At 40.3% G+C, this 7,540-nt stretch overlaps 1 pseudogene; it reads left to right on the top strand.

Moving 5' to 3' along the window:
• Positions 1-3,371: 3,371 nt before the first annotated feature.
• On the top strand, positions 3,372-4,593 carry LOC105292877 (annotated as a pseudogene).
• Positions 4,594-7,540: the final 2,947 nt, after the last annotated feature.

The following is a 7,540-nucleotide window of genomic DNA, read 5'->3' as shown; positions in this document are numbered from 1 at the left end:
GGCCGGATGCCGGAAATGGGGGACACAGGATGCAGTGCCCAGGCCCCTGCGGATGCCAGGGCCTGCCCTAAAGAACTGGACGTCAGCAAACAGAAAACCATTCAGACCCTGCAGCAGGCAGGGTTTCCATGGCAATCCATGACTCCCATCCCCCTTCCTCTACCCCGACATCTCCACATCCCTTCTCTTCCCGGACTAAACATACCATGTGATCACTTTGGGTTAAGTACAGGTTGAATAAGAGGAGCTGGGAGGAGGATGAATATCAAAGAGGGTGTTGAGTGTAGGAAGAAGAAATCTGGTTTTCCCATTAAGTCTGTGAATTAAAAGCCAGTGGATTTCTAGGCAGAAATATAATCAGGCTGTGTTTTCTTGAGCCCGACTTCGCTTCCAGTTCTGGCATTTGCTGAGGCTCTTTTTTATAGCCAAAGGCCACTGGTCACTGCTTCCTTTTGGCCCGTCCCTAACCATCACTCTTGCCTGCTGAAGGGAATGCTCTGCTGTCCAATATTGTTTCCAAGCCTGAGCTGGCTAAAGTCCTTCTGCTCTTTCAGTGGCTGACAGATTAAAGGAAAGGGAAAGGCACCCTGGGAATGTTAAAGAATGTTGACTCCTGGCCCCACCTCCAAGATTCGGAGTCATTAAGCCTTTAGTGGAGTTCTAAAATCTGCATTTTTCACAAGTATCCTAATTTATGTAGGTTTTGATGGATGCTGGAAACACACTAAAGAAACTGTTCTCAGGAGTCACCTAGATTGGAATATAGTCACATAGATGGAATAAGACCATGGGATAAACAGACTTCTAAGCATGTAAATCAGGATTCAGGCTATAGGGCATATACTCCTCAAGCCCTTTGGAGCTGCCCAGTATCCTGCAGCATCTCTCAGCTGACACTAAAACTTTTCAAAAAGAAGAAGTTCTGGTTTTCCTCCTAGGAAAACGTGTGCTCAATTCCATCTTCCAAAGTGACTCCAGGATCTCTAAGAATGGCAGGTTCAAGAGATGCTTGACTTAAGTTAAAGTGGGTTTAAAGGTTGTCATTTCTGATTCTAACAACCCAAATAAGATCCAGGGGAAGTCACATGAAATGAACCAGAAAATGAACAGAAATGAGCACGGCCAAAAAGCTGGAGGAATTCTCTAACATTGGAAATAGAGGAAATGTTGGTTTTGACCTTGTTTTCCTCTTTAATGCTGATTAGTTTTAAGTGGGGTTGATTTTACTTTTATGTGCAGTGACTATATTTTGCTTTGAGCCTTATCTGGCCTTTCGTTGCCCCACTATTTAAAGCAAAGAAATTAAGGAAATCTCCAAAGGAATATTTTAATTCTTTAAGCAATTGACTTAGATAAGGAATACACAGTGAGGAAGAAGTGGGAAGTGACTGAATCTTCTCTAGAGACAAAGATGAGTGATGTCTTGTGGAGGAAATGTGCTGGCATCATATAATAAAAGTTGACGTAAAGACATTTCCCTGCATGGGCCACCCACTGCTCAGTCCCCACCTGTCAGAAAACTAAGCCCTTACTTTTATATTACCGTGTATAGTTTCATAGGCTGGTTTCAACAAAGGGTAAAGATCACGCCACATTTCTTTGCATTCATCATAGTATTCAGCATGATGCTGGCCATCTAGTAGATATTCAAAAACTCAGTGTTAATCAATGGACTTTAAAAAGTAATTGTGATGGTTTTACTGCCTCAGTGAGCTATCTTCAGGCTAAATGTACTGGACATTGCCCCCCAGGATGAAATGGCAAAGAGAGGGACATGCAGTGTTTCTTCTGAGTATTGCTATGTGCTTGCTGTCTCTGTAATTACTCTCCAGAGAGATTGGCCAACAAGATCCTTCGGGGGCATGTACAAGACTGAGCTTGATCACAAGTTAGGCTTCTGAGTTGAAGAATTTGATGGGGTCAGCAAAGAAGAGAGCTGAAGAGTGTAGGCTCTGGATTCCCACAGCCTGAGCTGGAATCTCAGCTCTACGATTTATTAGCTAAATGACTTCACACAAATTACTTGACCTGTCCACATCTATAAACTGGAGACTGTAGTAGAATCTGTCATAGGGTTACTGTGAAAATTAAATGAGAGAATACATGAAAAGCATTTAGAAAATAGCTCAGCCCATAGTAAGAGCTCAAAAATGTTAGCTATCATTAGAATGAGTGAGTAATGACCAGAACTGGATTGGCGCATGAACAAAGGTGAAAGACTCCAGCCACAGCTCAGGTTCTGTAGACACACTCATGGGAAATTCTCCCTGGTCCGTGTCTCCTACCCAAGCTGCTTTCTACACCTGAATTTGTCACTGAGTCATTGGGTATAATGACATCAGATACCTAAACATGAGGAGGACTCTGCCCTGTTCTTGTTCCGGTCTCTTTTCTAACAATTCCATTCAGTATGAATGTCCTGTTCATATTCCTACCAAGCATCTAGATGGTCTAGAATATGGATAAATGAAGAAAATTGGGGAGCGGCACATAACAAAATGTCTGCCTTCCAAATCACAGTTAAGTTACATTAAAGAAATGGGGAGTTTTTAATGAAAGAAACAAAAGAATCAAATCAGACACATTCTCTTGCTTTCCCTTAATAGATGCTAAATTGCAGCCCTGAGAAGGGAGTCAGCTTGTTTTCAAGGGAAGCTGGGTTCTATTGTAGTGGATAGGGGCCAAAGGGAACAAATCAATAGGTTTTTAAGTTTGGCATTCTTAAAAAAGAAAAAAAATATAAAAAGCATGTTGTTCTAACCTTTTAAAAACTTCCAGAGTCAGCAAAAGAGAGCCAGAGAAGTCAGCCACCAGACAGTGTTGGCTGTGAGATTTTCAATCCACTTTCTTCAGGTCTCTAATAGACAATGTTAGTTTCTTAGCATTCTTCCTTCCACTTCTGGTCCAAAATGAGCATAATATACTGAATGCCATGGGAAAAGCATACATATTTTTAAAAATAACATCTGAATACATATAGAACACAGAATATTATTCAGCCTTTAAAAGGAATGACATTCTGACATATGTTACAACTTGGATAGACCTTGAAAACATGCTAAGTGAAATAAGCCGGTCTCAAAAGAACAAATATTATAATCATACTTACATGAAGTACCTAGAGTAGTCAAGTTCATAGAGACAGAAAATAGGACAGTGGTCTGCAGAAGCTGAAGGTAGGAGCAAATGGGAGTTTTGTTTGATGGGTATGGAGTTTCTGTTGGAGATGATGAAAAAGTACTGGAGATGGATGGTGATGTTGGCTGCACCACAGTGTGAATGTATGTCATGCCACTGAACTGTACACTTAAAAATGATGAAAATGAGTGTACATCAGTTACCTTGACAGAGGCCAGAGAAGTGTGCTGGCAATGGCCTCTAACTTTAAGATGGCAAACATGGCATCAGTTGCCCAGCGAAATGAATGAGTCCTAAGCCAGAGCTTACTGAAGCACAGACACAGAAAATTCGGGAAGCTTTTGGTCTCTTTGATGCTGATAGAACTGGGACTATAGATGTTAAGAAACTTAAGGTGGCAATAAAGGCTCTGGGCTTTGAAATCAAGAAAGAGGAAATGAAGAAAATGATAAGTGAAATTGATAAGGAAAGGACAGGATAAATGAACTTTAGTGACTTTTTGACTGTGATGTCTCAGAAAATGTCTGAGAAAGGTACCAAAGAAGAAACCCTGAAAGTTTTCAAGCTCTTCGATGGTGATGAAACTGGGATGGTATTGCTCAAAAATCTAAAATGCGTAACCGAGAAGCTAGGGGAGAACCTCAGAGATGAGGAGCTGCAGGAAATGATCGATGAAGCTGATCTACATGGAGACCGAGAAGTCAATGAACAAGAGTTTCTGTACAGCCTTTCTTAACATCATTTTCTCCTTTCCTACTGCAGGCACACATCACTGGAGTTAGTGCCCGCCAATGTGTGAAACCTGGTTTTCGAGAACAAAAACTGTTTTTTATCCCCACTGACCTCCTCATATAAATTTAGTAATAACCTCAAATCTATTTTAGACTTTTAAAATGTTCTTTGATAGTAGAGTTCTTTGTGAGGTAACCCGGTAGTTACTTTAATTCCCCAAAGCAGAGAGAGAGCATATTAGAGTGGAGAAACGAGTCTTAAAGCTTTCGCCCACCTGCCATTCAGCTTTGTATCTCTTTACTCTTGTCCTGCATTCCCACGTTTGTTCTCACAGAAGGATCTCTTAGACAAGCACATGTTGTAGCTGGGTCACTGCAAGCAGCAGGCATCTCTTCGATGGTTCTGGTTTTAATTGACACCTGAGTGCAGCTTTCTCTTTAAAAACAAAAAAGTCCAGTGAACTCTCTCACTTGCATTTGGATGCGTGTTTGTGCTATTTATTTTGTCTTAAAAATAAGGTCTTTTATAAAAAAATGGTGAAAATGGTAAATTTCATAATGTGTACATTTTACAATAATTAATAATAATAATAATAATAATAATAATAAAAACAGCAGAAGCATGAAGAAAAGTGATGTCCAAGAAGTGGATGAAGTTTCTGTTTGCCTCTTTGCAGGAGCAGCTCTCCTCCAGCCTTATTACGTGACAGTTACCATTTTCTGACCTTGTAGGCAGACATTACAACAAATTTTTTTCAGTGGATGTTATCAGAGGGATATAGAATCTGCTCTCACCCTCTGATTTGCCTCACCAGTTCTGATTCCTACACCTCCTGAGAGCAGTGGAAGGAACAGAAGGAGAGGAAAGTGACTGAACCACAGAGCATCTCCTGAATAGCATATGGCAGCAGACTTCCTAAGAGAAATAAATGTAGGTTCTTAGAGTCACTGGGTTTAGGCAGTTCATAACTAAAGTATTTCTCTCTGTTCCCATAAATAAACAATATACTTGTCACTTAGCGACAAGAGTTTTGCAGATAGTGAAATCGAATTTCAATTTACATTTTGATAGCTTTCAAAGTATTTCGATTGCAGCCCCACAGAATGAAATGCATTTTACATCATGACATAAATGTGTGCATTCACGTTGATGAATTTACATAACTAAAACAACAGTTTCACCAAATAACACTCGTCCTTAGTACATGCAGGGCACCATAATATTTTACCTCCTCCTCAGTTTTGTTCTATTCAATCGCACATTTTAAATGCTGGTTGTAATCAATGAAATTTGCTCAGAACACTCTAATGGGTCTTGATCTGCAGTTTGAAAAATACTGCAGTGTGTGTTCTGCTCTAGCCTTTAACACCAAATCGCTTGGTCCAGAGGGCTAACCATGGGTGAGATTCTCTGCTGGTGACTCTTCAGGTGAGTCAATTTCTCTTTCATCTCAGAGAGAAAGAGCCTGATGGGGCAACACAGGAACCAGTTGCGAAACCAGTGTGCAGGAGTGATCAGTCACCAGCCAAGGTCAGCAGGAGATGCCCAGATCATGTATGTGTCCTTCAACAGAAACGGTGAATATGGGCATCAGCTAATTCTGTCCTTTTTGGATACCACCGCAAAAAAATTATCAAATTGTATCAAATTCGGGAGATCAGGAGAAGGTAAAAACAGGAAACTCTAAAGTCTTCTTAAACATTTCAGTCTGGAGAGGAGTGCACAGACCATGTGACAGTTTTTTGAGGGAAATTAAAAGTCAAGTAATGTTTGGACATCGTTCCATTGTGTAGCGGTTAGCATGTCTGCTTTACATGCAGAAGGTCCTGGGTTCGTGCCCCAGTGGAGCCACAGTCCATGGTCTATGGCCATGCCACTCTGAACAAGCTCAATGTCTGATTTCAGAAGCTAAGCAGAGTCGGGCCTGGTTAGTACTTGGATAAGAGACCACCTAAGAAGACCAGGTGCCGTAGGCATAAATAATAATAATAAATAATTTTTTAAAAAAGTCAGGTAATGTTTGAGGGCACATACGGTGTCATCTGGACTTTTCAGAACCTCCGGAACCCAATTACCCCTCCAGCTTCTGATTCCATCTTTCTTGCTTTATCTGGGGAGCTGGGAAACAATACTGGAATCTCTTGCTTTGTTTCTGTTTTATTTTTGTTTTTTGTTTGTTTGTTTGTTTTCCTGTGCATATCAAAGAGTTCTGAAGGAAGGTAGCCTGTGTGAGGAAGTGTGTGTTTACTGGCCACTTCAGTCCAGAATGAGTGTAATTGACCTTCACTGAGATGTTGTGGGAAAGCACGAATAATGTTGTGACAAGTACTGGACACCGTGAAAACACCCATTATTTTTGGCAGATTGTGTTGAAACAATTACATTTTCTGGGGATCAGAAACTAAAGTAAATTTAGAAAAAAATAATGCCTGTCTGTACAGACTCCAGAACACTCCCTAATGCGGTATATATGTTTAAGAAAGTCATCCAATACATTTCTTTTACAGCATTCTTAGGCTTCTGAAGTTGTTTCTATATCCTTTCTCTACCCGTCTTCTCACAGATGTGCCACTAATATAAAAGGAGGTAGACCTTTCTGTGCTCCATCATGCAGATACTCGGGCAATAACAAGATCGTGGCTTCCAGGATATATAATGGAAATTGCCACCACCAGAGTCCATAGGGTACAATATGGAAACCAAATAGTTCAGGTTACCATTACCTTTAGTTCCCAGCGATAGAATGTTATGCTGGAACAATGTTTAAAGATCATCTTTTTCAATTTCCTCAACGCATCATCCCAAGGCACTTGGGATACTGAAAAATGGCCTTTGCTCCCAAGCCCACCTCCTTCAAATCACTCCAGCTTATCATTTTCATCCTCTTAAGTTCTAATAAATAGACTGGCTTTGCCACAGAGTTCAACAGCTCTTTTCTCTCCTTTTTTTTTTTTTTTTTCATGTGGGCAATATTCCATGTTTTTATCTAGATTTTAATGGCATTTTATATTTAGTGGAATAAAATAACAGTGTTCACAACTGGGTTCTCTTTATACTTTGTATTAGCTTCAAAAATAGCATTTATCACATGAAATAGAAAGTCCAGCTGAGGCCGCAAAACATGTTTAATTGAATATTCACTGGGACCATCTGCTGACACCTCAGAATGTAGCGAGTATTGCTGCAAAGTCCTTGGAATTTGGGAATGTCTGAGTGAAAATGGAACATTGTAGTGATCAGATTCAGGGCAATTGCTAGTTCTCAGATGCTTTGAGAACTTCTGTCCCAATTGAATCCGTATCACTAACTCTATCATTTTGAGATTTTTTTAAGTTTTTGTGGCTGTGTGTATGTTTATGTTTTCTTCTTCTTTTTTTCCTTTCTTTCATTTTATTTTACTTTATTTTTTGCAGATAGATGTTGTCTGCCAAGGAGACTTACAACCTGAGCCTGTGAAAAAAGGTGAGAGCTCTATCATCTGGTTATAGGCAGCAGGACATTGTTACTGGTGTTTCTGCAGTTTTTGCCACTGGGGTATACGGCTGCCCTTAGTCTTATCTTTCCAAAAGTCAATGACAACGAATTTTGGAGAAATAGACAATGGTGCACAGGACCGTGCTCTCTAATCTACTGACAGGCTAGATAGGGCCTGTAGTAGGGTAAGGATGAA

The sequence above is a fragment of the Pteropus vampyrus genome, unplaced genomic scaffold (assembly GCF_000151845.1).
Source record: "Pteropus vampyrus isolate Shadow unplaced genomic scaffold, Pvam_2.0 Scaffold65, whole genome shotgun sequence".
NCBI classification, from domain to species: Eukaryota; Metazoa; Chordata; class Mammalia; order Chiroptera; family Pteropodidae; genus Pteropus; species Pteropus vampyrus.
Note: the sequence above shows the minus strand (reverse complement) of the source record. Positions and strands in the feature narration are given on the sequence as shown.